We start from the raw sequence: 15,588 nt of genomic DNA, 5'->3' as shown, positions 1-15,588 counted from the left end.
ATCAATATCTAATGGAAAAACCCAAAAAAAAACTCAATTTATATACATTAACGCAGGTCAACAAGTAGGTAATCTGGGTTAGTGATGCAAATTACCAGTGGGCAAATTGCGTTAATGTTATTTGATGCTTTGTAATGAGATTATAACCCATGTCAAACAAAAATAGGACTTTAAAGAAAAAAATCAAGCGATATCTAATGAAGTTCATAGCTAGAAAGGTTGAGACAAACCTAGATCAAATCATATAGCAAGAAAGAAAACTCGAAAAGTGACAAAAAAAATAACAAGCAACCAAGGAGATTTCAAGCACTAGGGTAGACTTCCCATTAGAGTCACCAATTTTGTTGTGATTGAAATCACATAACCACATGAACTTATTTCTTCGTGAGCCTTGCCTGGGGCTCACAGATGTGTGTGATAGAGTGATAAAACAAAATCAATGATAACCCTCTATGTTCATCAAATCCATTCATAACATCTCAAGCTAACAGGTTGAGAAAGCACATCTGAACCCTCACAGGTTGGTGATGGGTGTTGAAAATGATGTCATGTATGAAGAACCTACTTATTCCACAGACCCCATTCTTAGCAATCTCGATCCACAAAAACCACACACAAACGCAACCAAACAAGACAAGCATTACTTCCAAAGAGGGAAGATTAACATGAATAGAATGAAAACATCAACATAATAACCATAACATCATAGGGACAACAAATGTATGGAAGGGAATTCATATGCTTGCATTAGCAATTAAATGGCATATAAATGAAATGTTATACATCATGGCATAATAAAAATCTTTCCTTCATCTTGCAACCTTGTCTCCACCTCCTAGAAGGATGGCCTCACAAAACAATAAAACTATTGCACTATAGTATACTCACTAAAGCTAGATTTCCCCTTATCATGAATATTATATATATGCCTTTTGGCCTCCCTAAGATAATGTATTTAGATGTTAGGGGAAAGAGAATTTAGGAAAATTTTACAATAATTCACCCCTATCCAACTCATAAAGCTAATCAATTGAGTCGATCTCCTCAAGAATGAGTAAGTCTACAAGGCACAAGTTGGATGTTGGTTTGAAAAGGCTAATATGCATTGACGACTCTGGTTATACACTAATAGTCGAAGTTACTACGCATGATATCCATGGCTATTTAATGTTCAAGTTGTAAAAATATCAAAATCAAGGGTACATGCTATGCATGAAGGTCAGCAAGTCAAGGGCTCCTGCAACTAGCTCAATGTGCGTAAAATAGGTTGATAATAGTAGGGGTGGTGGCAAGGGGGAATTCACTAAAAAATAATTTACTACATATTTATGTAGGTACGATATTCACATCAAAAGACGGTTCCTTATACACCTCTACAAAAATGTGTAGTTGAAAAGAAACTAGAAGTTTGGTTAAAATGGCTAGATGTATGCTTTATTGTAAAGGATCAAATAAATGGTTTTGGGATGAATCCATTCATTTTGCCAACTATATTTTAAATAGATTTCCTACTAAGGAAGTTTTGTAGGCCACTCCTAAAGAAAAATGGAATGAAAGTAAATGCAACATAACTTTAAGCTATTTGATAGGCAATTTCATTTGATATTCTTAATGAAAAATGGAAATAATCAAAGCACAAGTCTGACAAATGTGTTTCATTATTTATAGTGAGTATTCTTAAGTTTATAGGTTATTTGATCCATCCACCCATGGTGTAATAATTTAGTCCTTTTATCATCTTAAGTAGACACCTAGAGCTTGGTATGAGAAAATTCATAATTATTTCTTGAAAAATGGTTTCAAAAAATGTATATCTAATCTGAATCCTTATGTAATGAAATTTAGTAATGATGACCTCATTGTTGTATTATATATGAATGATCCTATAATTGTTAGTAGCCATCTTACCTATATATATTAATTGAATAATAAATTCAAAATGACAAATTTAGGCATCTTGCACTATTTTATAGGTCTTCAAATTTGGCATATATATTTATTTCACAACCTAAGTATTTGATATATTTACTTGATTAGTTCCATATGAGTGATTATAAGCCTTCACCAATGCCATTTCAATCTCATGGGATTTAAATATTGATTGTACTACTCCTCTTTGTGATGCTACTATTTATTGTCAACTTGTGGGTAGTTTGAAATATTTGACACACAACTAGCCTGCTATATCTTTTGTTGTTAATATGGTCTTGAGGTTTATGCAGAAGCCTCATGAAATCCATTGGAAGGAAACACATAAAATTCTCAAATATTTATAGGGGACAATGAATTAGTGTGTTTTTTATTCAAGGAGGGGTACAATTTCTCTTCTTCGTTATATAGACTTTAATTTGGTAGGTGAAATTTTAGATACACATTCTATTGCAAGTTACATCTTTAATCTTAGTTCAAGTTTGGTTTCATGGTGCAATAAGAAGTTGATAACTCTTTCTCTTTTTTCATGTGAAGCAAAGTACAAGGTGGCTAAGGAATATACTAAAGAAGTAGCTTGGTTTTGATGTGTCCTTACTGAGATTGGACTAGTTCAAAAATCAAATACATAACTAATATGTGATAATCAAAGCGCAATCAAGCTTGCATATGCTATTGGCCCATCACTTGGAAAACCTAATTGGTAGCATAGAAAGATTGCTTTTGACCATTCTATTTGATTATATGATATCTCATCCTCAAATTTGATAAAATGTCTAATAGTGTATAAAATGAGATCAAAAACTTGAATCCTATCTAGCCTTTCAATGGAAACCTTGTTGCTTCTAAAACAAAAGTAAAGACAAAAAAGATAAATCTTTAACTTGATGGTGGGTCCACCTAAATGGTGGTAGGTGCTTCCACGTCATCCTCTAAATTAGAAAATCCAAATCCACATCCTTGTTTATTGACATAGATACCTCGTCTTCAACTTTGTAGAGTTGCCTATAATGAACTTCCTCAATGCATAAGAGAATTTCTTGCTATGTTTTTTGTCCTTTCCACGGGTAATTTCCCTGTGATGGTTTTGACTTGAGAGTATAGGTCAATGGTTTGCATGTAATGCATCTCTCTTGTACAATTGTTTCTACTGTTGGGGATTTGATTTCTTAGTTGTTCCTAAATTTCTTTGTATGAGATAGACCCTCTCTCCATCATACACTCCTCCTCTTCTTGATGTATCTCCCAGTGAATTTCCAAGGGGACATTGGCACATAGATCAAAATAGAGCGCTTTATAATATGTTGCAGATTGCACTCTCGAGCAAGGGGAGGAATGAAGCCCACTATGACCCTTGCATCCAAAAGGATGGTGAAATCAAGGCATATTACGATAGTACAAGGATAAAGAAAGAGGGGATAGGGGTGAAAAGTGACCAAGGGAAGCAAAACCAACCTTCCAAGACTAATGGGAGTAGGATACTCAAAGAAAAAAATGAGCCACCGAGGAGTTTCCTAAAGGGGCTTCAACTTGACCACCTGGATGAAAACATAAGTAATGGAAACCATCAACCAACCTCAAGGAAAAATAGAGGAAGCGAGATTGAAAGGCTTGCATTTTAAATGAAGTGTAAAGGACCTAAACTTAAGGAGAACAATGCACCTAGAGGTGACCCAAATATAATAACCGTAAAAATAGACAAAACAACGAGACAAGGACCAGAGCTAGAGCTCCAAAGAAAACAAAATCAACAAAAATAAAGCTAGGGAGAAGAAGACACCGAAACCAATCCCCTGAAGAAATATTTGTCACCGTGACCTGAGATATGTTGATTAAAGATGAATAACTCTTTGATGAAATGAAGTAGAGAATTGTGTCCAAAAATCCACGCTACTTATCTTAATCCTAGACTTCCTTCTACACTAATTTCTTAACCTAAATTTGAAACACATGAAATAAATCACCTCAAATATTCCATCAACGCAAACAATAAGTTGGTTTGGCCTTAAGAGTTGGATACAAGGGGACTAATCAATCCAAATACCAGAATATTTCCTTTCTCCCAACAATTATTACTTTCCATGCCTCTCTCCACCTTCATTACCGTGATTGCAAACCCATCACTATTTATACTAGCTTTAGATGAATAGAGCACTGAGGAGACCACCAAACCATCCATACACCAACCACCTTGGATTCAATCATTAATATGCTTGAATGAATTAACATTTTGATTGTTTTCCAAGTGTGTAGGTGTGATGACCCCGTAAAACATGTAATTATGAAAGTTACTATGGTAAGAAACTCATGTGAATTATTAATTACTGTGTTAAATGATATTATTTTATTTTATGAATGGAAGATATTTTGGAAAATGCTGGCAGTCTCCTAAGGGAGGATTTCTAAAGAAAGAAACAGTTATAAAACTGAAAAAGGAACTAACCCTTCAGCCAGGAAAAGTCCTGGGAGGGGGAAATCCCTGGTCTGTTGTGACAGAGGGGGAGAAATTGAAGAAAGGAAAAGAAAAAGAAAGGAGGGTTAAGTCTGGTGAGGACCAGATAACCCTAGCACAACTGTGCATGAGTCTTGTAGAGGGCTGCAGGCCTGCAGGACAGCTCGGGGGGAGAACCCAACATAGCGTTGGATCTCATGGCTGGGTGGATAAGAGCAAACATTTAATTTGCAGGTGAACTTCTGGAGCTATAACTCTGGTGCCTAATAGACCAGGTATGCGTTATTCATCTGAACTAGACTACTGTATTAGTATGCTGGGTGCTTAGAAGGAAAGTATGGTTGCACCTGAGTTTCTGTTATTGACTAGATGGAACAGTATGCATATAATACCTTAAACAGTGTCTAAGAATGCCTAGGATTGGCTATTCAACAAATAGGAATTATCTGTTACTTTCTTTGCATAATAATTGTAAAGAAGACGATGCATGATAACTGTGTAAAGAATAATGCTTGATGTCTGTAATGATGACTGTGTAGAGAACAAGCCTGACATCTGTAAGAAAATGATGCATGATAACCGTACGAGAACAATGCATGATTTATGTCAAAGAATGATGCAAAATAGCTGTAACAAGAACGATGCAGGCTAACTGCATGAATGCGATGCATGTAGTTATATAGGAACTAATGCTCATTCTGTATGGAAAAGCCGAAGCATAGAAACGATACAATGAATCTGAAAGTTCATAACCATGTGCAGAGCACGTGAGTGCGTAGTGGAAATATATTTACCAGTCAACCGTGAGAGGGTTTCTGTACAAAAATAACAATGTAATGATTATGGAAATTATTAGAACGACATCTAACAGTCGTATTCCTAACACCGCCGAAGAGTACATTGAACCTGTTCATAGTATAAGTGAAACCCTCAGCCGTTTCAAAGTGAAACTCTCGGCTGTTTCAAAGTGAAACTCTCGGCTGTTTCAAAGTGAAACCCTCAGCCGTTCAATGTGAAACCCTCGGCCTGTACCTAGGGTTTGGGCCGATATAAGCATATAAACAGAAACAAATAAATCTAACGTTGTATTGACACAGAATGCAATAATAACACATTAATATGAAGTTACAGAACTGCCGTGGAAACGGCCATCGAACCACCGTATACAGCCATACCGTGACAAACTATTATAGGGTTATTGGAGACGAAACCCTCGGAAGGATTATGTCTCAGCCTGTTAACAGAGAAACGAAATATCCGTAGCAAGACAAGCTCGAACCATTTGGAACAAATTCATATGTATAGCAAAACAAGCTGTAGATACAGATCAATAAAACGGAAAAACATGTATATCATATTTAACAGGTAAACAGAAGAGATATCCATATATTAACGATGGAATAAATAAGCCCTGAAGGGTACCACGAAGGTCTGTTCATCAAATGTTCATAGAACCGAGAATAGATTCATAGTCTTTCATAAACACAGAGTAATCATGATGGCACATTCTCGAAAATCAGAGAAGCCTTGAGTTATCTCGTCTCGGATCCGGCAAGGGAGGCCGTGAACCCTTAACAAGATTATACAAGTAATACCAAGTAATACAACATAAAAATTGTAACCGGAGAAGACGCAGGTACCGGCATGGGAAAGCCGACCTCGCATTCTAGCCAGGGTTTAGCCGAAGGTGAGAACCCTGAGTCCATGCACAGAAGAATGCCATGAGGAACCCCTCAGGCCGAGAGAAAACACATGAAAATCTACCAGTTACTCCCGCCCATCGTATTAACTTATATACTGAAACATTTGTGAGGGATTAGTACCTGAGATGTCTCGGCTGAATCATTCCATTCCTGAGTGGTAGGAGTAATGAGGAACACGCCCTGCACATGGAAATTTCGTTGGAAGTAAACATGAATGCAATAACCAAAACGATGCAATCCTGATCAAGTACGCACAGTATTATATTCAACAAACTGACAGTTGGAAGCAATTGATGAATCGGTGGTTTGTAGTCTTAGTTACCTGTGATGGCTTGCCGAGACCTGGCATAGGTTGCAGGGTTAGAACCGCCGAATGGAGCAAGGGCTTCGGCCTCTCCTCCAAGTGCAAATAAACCCGCAATGAGCGACTCGGTGGACTTTATGAAACCCGATAAACCCTGAATCAATATCAACCCTTAGATCTGTGTAGAAGATCCTCACCGTCCCTCTGTATGGCGGTTTGGCGCGCGAACCCGGCGGTCTCCCCAAGGCTTCACATGGCCTCTGCACGGCGTTAGCCACCTGGCCAGGGTAGGTGAAGCCACTTAGTACTCCGTCCACACCTGACACGGGAAGCAGATCGGAAAAACAAAGCCGGTGGCCATGGTTGACCTTAACCATATGATGAGAGTCGCCAATGGTTCATAATTCATAAGTCGAGTGGAAAATCTTAAGTTAAGTGATTGATAATCAGATAGGTGCCGTCATAGCAGCACGGTTAGTGCTTAAATAAATGCAATGCATATATAAATGTTTATGGTTAGTTTATGAACAAGTTTGTGGAGGGTCATGTAACAATAAGGTTTACCATGAATAATTTTTTTTTTATATGGAATATTACCGTGGAGTTGTGACAGTAGGTGGTTACGAGCATGATCTCCACTCACTATCACATCTTTAAACATTATTATGGCTATATGTCACCCTGATAAGAAAATGTTTTATGAAGTTTAATATTGATGAATTCATCATTTAAATTAATATGGTCTCATTTGATTTATTTAAAATGTTGTAATAAATAAAGAATATATAAATATATTATATTTATTCGTATTATATGATATTTGTATTTTAATAAAAAAATGTGGTGAATGTATTTTTTTAATGTAATTTTCATATTAATATTGATGTGAAACTTTTCAACTTTAATGTACATATGTTATTACATTTCAATTTTGTTTTATTTTAATTATATATATTTAATTAGGTTAATAATGCTATTTTTGAAAATGATTTTTACTTTAACATAAAATATATCTATTTTTATTATATTTATTTCTAATTTTTTTAAAATTACCATTAAAGTTAATTTTAAAATAATTTAAAATAAATTATGTAAAAACTTGAAATTAAATTATTAATAAAATTAAATTTAAATATTAAAAATAGCATAAAAAAAGAGTTAATTATTTTATAAAATTAACTCGTTACACTGTCTATTTCAAAAAAAACAAAAAAATACAATCATCGCCCGGCTCCTTTGCCTAACAATGGTTACCCGAGCCCACCCAACCCAGATGCTTTAATGATTACATTTTATATTTATTTGTATTATGTCATATTTATATTTTAATAAAAAAATACGGTGAATGTATATTTTTTAATATCATTATCATATTGATATTGATGCGAAACTTTTTAATTTTAATATATATATATATATAAATAATATTTTAGTTATATTAATAATGTTATTTTTGAATTTGATAAGATAGATGATTTTATAATGATGTTATTTTTATTGATGATAAGATTTTATTTCTATATTTAAAAAGTTTGGAGAGAAGTCTCTCCAGCTTACTATAATTTTGACATCGTAAAAGGCTAGGAACGTAAGTGTTGCGACAAAGATTATGAAACTGACATTTAATGTGGTTGTAGGCGGGGCACTCTAAGAGGAAGTAGTTTTCATCTTTTTTTTCTTTGAGCTAGTTAAAACAGAAAAATACTTTGTTTATAATTTTTATTTCAAAAAAATTATAAAATTAATTTAAAAAATAATTAAAATTAATTTTATAATAATAAATTATCAAAAAAAACCTGAAATTAAATTATTAATAAAATAAAATTTAAATATTATTATTTTATAAAATTAACTCGTTACACGATAAAAAAACTAAATTCAAAAATACAATTACCCTCGCTACATTGCCTAACGGTTCAGCCTCACCCTCCCTCCTTTGCCTAACGTACTACGCCAGCCTGTCACCGACGGATTTAAAAGTTTTAGGAAAACTGCATATAATATCTGCCATTAAATTCAAATGTATGTTAGAGAAGCGGCCTTTGTTAAACGAGGAGGGAGCGGCATTGGGCAGTGGAGATATTTTTGGTGTTTGTTTGCCGAGTAATCCATTGAACTTGTTTTTCTTTCTGTGTTGTGTGTTGTGTTGTGTTAGGCATGGCCATGTCTATTGTTTTGTTCTGAATTGTTTCGTATTGCTGTGTTGTGATTTTTTTCACTGTTCTAGTATTTTATTTTTTCCTGTGTTATTTTTTCTTTGATTCTGAATTTTGTGGGGAAATAGGTTTTTACAGTGAGGATTTTTTTTTGGTTCTCTTGGGTTTTGATATGTGAAAGGAGGATATGAAGCTATGATACGAAGTATGATGAAATTAGCAGATTGAAAGAAGAGGTAATCTATGTTTCATTACTCATGCATGTATTCTGTAACAATTGTGTAGGATATTTTATTCCAGCGGCAGAGTTTTCGGGCCTGTAATAATTATGTAAGGCATTTTATTCCAGGGGCAGAGTTCCAGGCCTGGAGGAGAAACACGGAGGCAGGGTTTTTGGGCAGAGGAAATATTTCTGTTAGTGAGACCGGCCCTGATCTTAACAGCAGAAACAGAATTTCCCTAGTTTTTAAACAAGGTATACCAGATATAAGTTAGTATTTGACTTCAAATTTACATTTATAAAGTGATGATAAAGATTAAAATTCATGGGTATACCAATTTTAAAATGAACCTGTGTTTATTTTTCACTCTTTTAGTTTTTGTTAAGTATTTAGGAAATTATTATATTCTCCAACCTTGGTTATTCTGCTTTCTACCCAATTGCATTTGAACATAATTTCTCTATTGCTACCCAATTGCATTTGAACATAATTTCTGGTTATTATGCTTTCTCTATTGCTACCCATTTGCATTTGAACATAATACATCAGGCGTTAGCAGGGGTGGGGTATCGGGGAGGGCAATCCGCTCCCAGCTGCAGGGGGAGTCCCTTATCATGCTCTACAGACAATTCCGTTGAACCCTTCGTTGTTCAGGTAGTGATTTGGCTTTACCTGATTGATTATGTGGAGTGCTCCCCTTATTTAGGGTTTGTTTCTTATGCTCTGTACATAAGGAGTTTTTGGAACTGCATTTCTCTGTATGTATTTGTTTGCATGAACTACTCCTCCTACTGTTGGGCAAACCAGTGAAGCAATAGAATATACAACAACTGCCATTGATGTTGCTTCTCTACTAGCTACCCTTGCTTCTTTCGTTCCTGGCACCTTAACTTATTTTGTGGCTGGTCCTGGATGAAGTGCTGACGGGGTTGATTCTCTATTGCTCTCCATTCGCATTTGAACATAATACATCAGGTGTTAGCAGGGATGGGTTATCGGGGAGGCGATAAAGCAGGGATGGGTTATCGGGGAGGGCAATCCCCTCCCAGCTCCAGGGAAGTCCCTTATCATGCTCGACAGAGAATTTCGTTGAACCCTTAGTTGTTCAGGTGGTGATTTGGCTTTACCTAATTGATTATGTGGAGTGCTCTCCTTATGTAGGGTTTGTTTCTTATGCTCTGTACATAAAGAGTTTTTGGAACTGCATTTATCTGTATGTATTTGTTTGCATGAACTACTCCTACTGCTGGGCAAACAAGTGAAGCAATAGAATATACAACCACTGCCATTGATGTTGCTTCTCTAATAGCTACCCTGGCTTCTTTAGTTCCTGGCACCTTAACTTATTTTGTGGCTGGTCCTGGATGAGGTGCCGATAGGGTTGGCTTCTTTCGTTCCTGGCACCTTAACTTATTTTGTGGCCGATAGGGTTGATTCTATGTTGGGGAGCCCCTTGTCATGCTTTAGCTAAAATATTGATCACGTAAGTGAATTTTAGCATAAATTTAAATTTATCATCTAGGATCGAATAAATTAATTATTAGAAGTAAAAGCTGATGAACCTGAATCAGCTAGGACCTAGGTACATATGGGCATAACCTTTTCACTAAGAAGAATGGTTTTCCCGGTGAAGACCTTGGCAACGTTTTGGGATTGAGATTGTAGTGGGGCAATCCCGATCCCTCTTATACCCTGCACTTATACCTTGCACTTCACTTCAACTCTGTCTGCAGCTCTTGTTATTGGATAAGAAAACCCACTTTCTGAGGCTGTAGCTCTTGTTATTGGATAAGAAAACCCACTTTCTGAGGCTGTAGGTGTTGCACTGAAGGCCCTCGATATGACATTAGGCATTAAAGCATAATTTAGAGGCCAATTGAAAGAGTTGGGTGCAATATGAGAGCCTGTGGCGACCTAGGAAATATTTTAAACCCAGATTCGTGGCTGACCTTAACGGGTTTTGTGTCATCAGAAGGCCACGGAGCTCGCAAGTGTATTGGGTCAGGGTTTATCACCGAGATCCACAGTGTGTCGCATGGAGAAATTCTTTTGCTGAAGCAATGCATAGCATCCACAAACTTTTGTGTGATGCTATACATCAATTCATGTAAGCCGAAGAAGATTAGAGTACGTCTCAGTTTCCCTCATAGTTTTTTAATCTATATAACCATAAACAAATGATTGGTTGTGAGAATCTCTGTGATGAGACCTGTTGTTGTACAACCGTCATTACCTTTGGCCGGTGAGAGGTTGCACTTCAACACTATTCCTAGACTTTAGATGAGACATAGATACGAATCATAAGAAGTTGCATCACCAATATCGAATCTCAAGAAGTTGCATCACCAATATCGAACTTCCTTTGTCTTACTGCCAGGTCTAAGGGCATCCAAGAAATAAAAAACTGGTTATGGGACATGATATTCTTCTCAATCTCTATCCCAGTCACAAACATCTGAATCCTAATCTTCATCACCAGTTTTTGGGATTGCGTCTCTCTGTATGTATTTGTATGGATTAATTACATCAATTGCTTGTCCAGCTGCAGGGCAAAGATCAAGAAACTCATAATCTTCACCACTAGGTTTTTGAACTGCGTCTTTCTGTATATATTTGTTTGGATTATTTGCATGAACTACTTGGTCCTGCTTTGTAAGTTGCATCACCAATATCGAACTTCCTTTGTCTTACTGCCAGGTCTAAGGGCATCCAAGAAATAAAAAACTGGTTATGGGACATGATATTCTTCTCAATCTCTATCCCAGTCACAAACATCTGAATCCTAATCTTCATCACCAGTTTTTGGGATTGCGTCTCTCTGTATGTTTTTGTTTGGATTAATTGCATCAACTACTTGTCCAGCTGCAGGGCAAAGATCAAGAAACTCATAATCTTCACCACTAGGTTTTTGAACTGCGTCTTTCTGTATATATTTGTTTGGATTATTTGCATGAACTACTTGGTCCTGCTTTGTCTGCTTTGTTTGGATTATTTGCATGAACTACTTGGTCCTGCTGCAGGGAAAACTACTGAAGCAACAGAATATACAACAAGCTCTGGTTCCAGTTTCTTGATCTTTCTGTTTTTTCGACTTGTTGTCATGTGAATTGTATGAACTACTTGTCCTGCAGCAGGGAAAACCACTGAAGCAACAAAATATACAACAAGCTCTGGTTCTAGTTTCTGGTTCATTCTGTTTTTTCAACTTGTTGTCTTGTGAATTGCATGAACTTCTTGTCGCCCTGCACCACAAACCACTGAAGCAACAGATCTGGTTCATTATGTTTTTTCAATTTGTTGTCTTGTGAATTGCATGAACTACTTGTCCGGCTGCAGGACAAACCACTGAAGCAACAGATCTGGTTCCAGTTTATTTTTCTTTCTTTTCTTTCAGCTTGTTGTCATGTGAGTTCAACTCGTTGCCTTCAACACAATTCCTGCACTTTAGATGAAGTGTCAATGGTGGAACTACAGGGTCCTAAAGGAAGAGATTTTCCAATGAAATCCTAATATAGTAGTTTTTAGTTTTTAGGGCTTCTTACTAGAGATTTGCTAGTGAAATCATAATATATTATCTTTTTTTAAGGAGTAATTTATTTCATAATATAGTAGTTTTTTTAAAGAGTAATTCGCTAAATAAAATGCATATAAAATCAATAGGTCTTATCTTAAAAAAAAACTGCATATAAAATCAATAGGTCTTATCTTAAAAAAAACTGCATATAAAATCAATAGGTCTTATCTTAAAAAAAACTGCATATAAAATCAATAGGTCTTACCCTCTACAACTGATTCAACTGGATTTTGATTTACTCTCTAGACTGTACAAAAGTCAACCATCAGATTATTGCTCTTCCATGTTTTTTCCTGGGACAGATAGCCTCGGTTATAGGTATTTAAACTTCTGTCCTTTTCCATAAGTTTCTTCATATAGCAGACAGAAACTGTTGTAAAACAGTTCATGTGGAGGACAAGGTTGTAAAACTGTTTTGAAAGCTGATCTCTCCGGACATTTCGGTTTGATCCACCACACGCTGAATGAATTTTTTGTAACTGTTAATGGTATCATGAAATCTATACATGCTTTTATTTGGTTATTTTTTTTTTAATTTCCAATTTAATTGATTTTCCAAATTTTAATAAGATGAAAATTTAGATAATAAGTTTATTAACATTCTTTATTATTGATATGCTTTTTGGGTTCTATGCAGAGAATAAAAAATGAGGCTGACTCATAATACAAGGAGATGGAATGTGATATTAAATTAGTAGTAGAAAGATGGATAGGTGATTTTTCAAATTTTAATAATATATAAATTTAGATAATATGTTTATTAAAATTCCTTATTATTAATATGATTTTCCTTTTTTGTGTTCTATGCAGGAAAATAAAAGATGAAGGGGATCATAATACAAGGAGATGGAATGTGATATTAAATTAGTAGTAGATAGATGGATATGTAATCTCATGATATATAATTTTACTTATTTACTTGTAAATCATGTTGAGGAAAAACTCAAAACTCTACCTTAATAAAATTAGTATTTATTTTTGAGGGAGGGGGTTTTCCCTTCCCTAGAGCCCTCATCAAAACCATGGCCATGGCTATTGGTGAGGCATGTCTTTATTGGTGAGGAATGTTTTTTGTGTGTGCTTTTTTTTATTTTTTTTATTCTATACATTGTGTATGTAATGGATGTAGTAATAATGGAAAATAATAATAATATTGTGTTTAAATATGTTGATAAAATTTGGTTGAAATTTCAATTATATTATTTTAAAACTTAATTGTGAATTTAATATATATTTTTAGCTTGTCTTGAAAATCAATTTTATAATTACTTGTATTTTAACAATATGGTTTTAAATTTATAATATATGTGTTAATTAATTGATATTTAAGATAATGTTATAATTCTTTTAAATAATACAATTTACAATTTTCAAAAATTTAAATGCTTCTTAATATTCCAATACATTTCAAAAATATATATGACACTATGACAATAATCACAAATTCTTTGCAACCCTCATCAAACATTACATTTTCAAAACTCATCACAAATATTCATTTTTAAATAAAATAAATATATTTAATTGAAAATAATATTTAAAAATTACTCTTAAATAAATTAATTAAATATACCTTTAAAAAGTTAATTTATTAGATGATGTTTTATGATGATAGAAGTTTAAATGTTTATATTTGTGTTGCATATGTGTTTACTTGTTTGTTGTGTTGTGTGTTGATTTGTTTGTTGTATTATGCTTTTTCTTGAAAATGAATTTTATAGTTTCTTGTATTTTAATATTATGGTTTTAAATTTATAATAGATATGTTAATTAAGTAATATTTTAAGATAATGTGATAGCTCTTTCGAATAATACAATTATTTTATGAACTCTTTTAATCAATACAATTTACAATTTCAACTCATAATGTCACAATATATTTCAAAAATACATGACACTACCACCATAATCATAAATTATTTACAACCCTCATCAAACACTCTACATTTTAAAAACTCATCAGATACACACACACACATATATACAAAATAAATATTTTTAATTGAAAATAATATTTTAAAAATTACACTTACATAAATTAAATAAATATACATTTAAAAAGTTAGTTTATTACAAGATGTTTTATGATGATAGAAGTTTAAATGTTTGTTTTTGTGTTGCATATGTGTTTAATTCTTTGTTGTATTGTGTATTTATTTGTTTGTTGTTTTGTGTGTTTGTTTGTTTGTATTTGTTATGTGTATAGTTTTACACATATAATATCATATGTAGGAATTATATTTCAAATGTGTTGAGTGTTGTATTTTAATTTATGTTGATGTTCAATTTAATAAAATATATATATCTTTTTTGCAAGCACTAGTAATTGATATGTAAAAATTATATTTCAAATGAGTGGCATGTTGTGTTTTAAATGTTTATATTTCTTGTATAATGTGTTTGTTAAGTGTATTTTATTTTTATGTGTGTTTGTCTAATAATTTTATACACAATGTTATATGACAATGTTATTTTTCAAATGAGCTTATTTTAAAAATGTTTTATAATGATAGAAGTTTAAATGATATTTTAAGATAATATTATAGTTCTTTTAACTAATACAATTATTTTATAAACACTTTTAATCAATACCATTTACAATTAAAAAAATATGAATAACTCATAATATTACAATACATTTCAAAAATACATATGACACTACCACAATAATCATAAATTTGTGACAACCCTCATCAAACACTCTACATTTTAAAAAACTCATCTCACACACACATATATATATAATAAATATTTTTAATTGAAAATAATATTTTAAAAATTACTCTGACATAAATTAAATATTATAGATTTAAAAATTAATTTATTACAAGAAGATGTTTTATGATGATAGAAGTTTAAATGTTTGTTTTTGTTAAGTGTATAATTTTACACATAATATCATATGTAAGAATTATATTTCAACTAAGTTGAATGTTATATTTTAATTTATGTTTATGTTCAATTTAATAAAATAATATGTAAAAATTATATTTCAAATGAGTGGAATGTTGTGTTTTAAATGTTTGTATTTCTTGTGTAATGCGTTTCTCAAGTGTATTTTATTTTTATCTATGTTTGTGCAATAATTTTATACATAGTGTTATATGAGAATGTTACCTTTCAAATGAGTTTATTTTTGTATTTTAATTTAGACTTTGATTCAATTTTACAAATTTTAGTTGGTATACATTGGGAAAATATAAATAGTCATAACAAGATGATGATACATTTTAAAAATAGAATTATTAT

The 15,588-nt window shown here is 33.2% G+C and overlaps 1 long non-coding RNA gene across 2 annotated transcripts; it reads left to right on the top strand.

Moving 5' to 3' along the window:
* Positions 1 to 8,607: 8,607 nt before the first annotated feature.
* Positions 8,608 to 13,053, top strand: LOC149209550 (uncharacterized). 2 transcript variants are annotated; one of them, XR_016252230.1, is made up of 4 exons: positions 8,608 to 8,780; positions 8,894 to 9,019; positions 12,609 to 12,657; positions 12,977 to 13,053. It is a non-coding gene; the product is annotated as an uncharacterized LOC149209550 (long non-coding RNA). The 2 variants fall into 2 exon arrangements; XR_016252231.1 differs by lacking the exon at positions 12,609 to 12,657.
* Positions 13,054 to 15,588: the final 2,535 nt, after the last annotated feature.

The sequence above is a fragment of the Pinus tabuliformis genome, chromosome 1_2 (assembly GCF_031772625.1).
Source record: "Pinus tabuliformis cultivar Carrire ecotype Pingquan chromosome 1_2, CPIR1, whole genome shotgun sequence".
Lineage (NCBI taxonomy): Eukaryota > Viridiplantae > Streptophyta > Pinopsida > Pinales > Pinaceae > Pinus > Pinus tabuliformis.
Note: the sequence above shows the minus strand (reverse complement) of the source record. Positions and strands in the feature narration are given on the sequence as shown.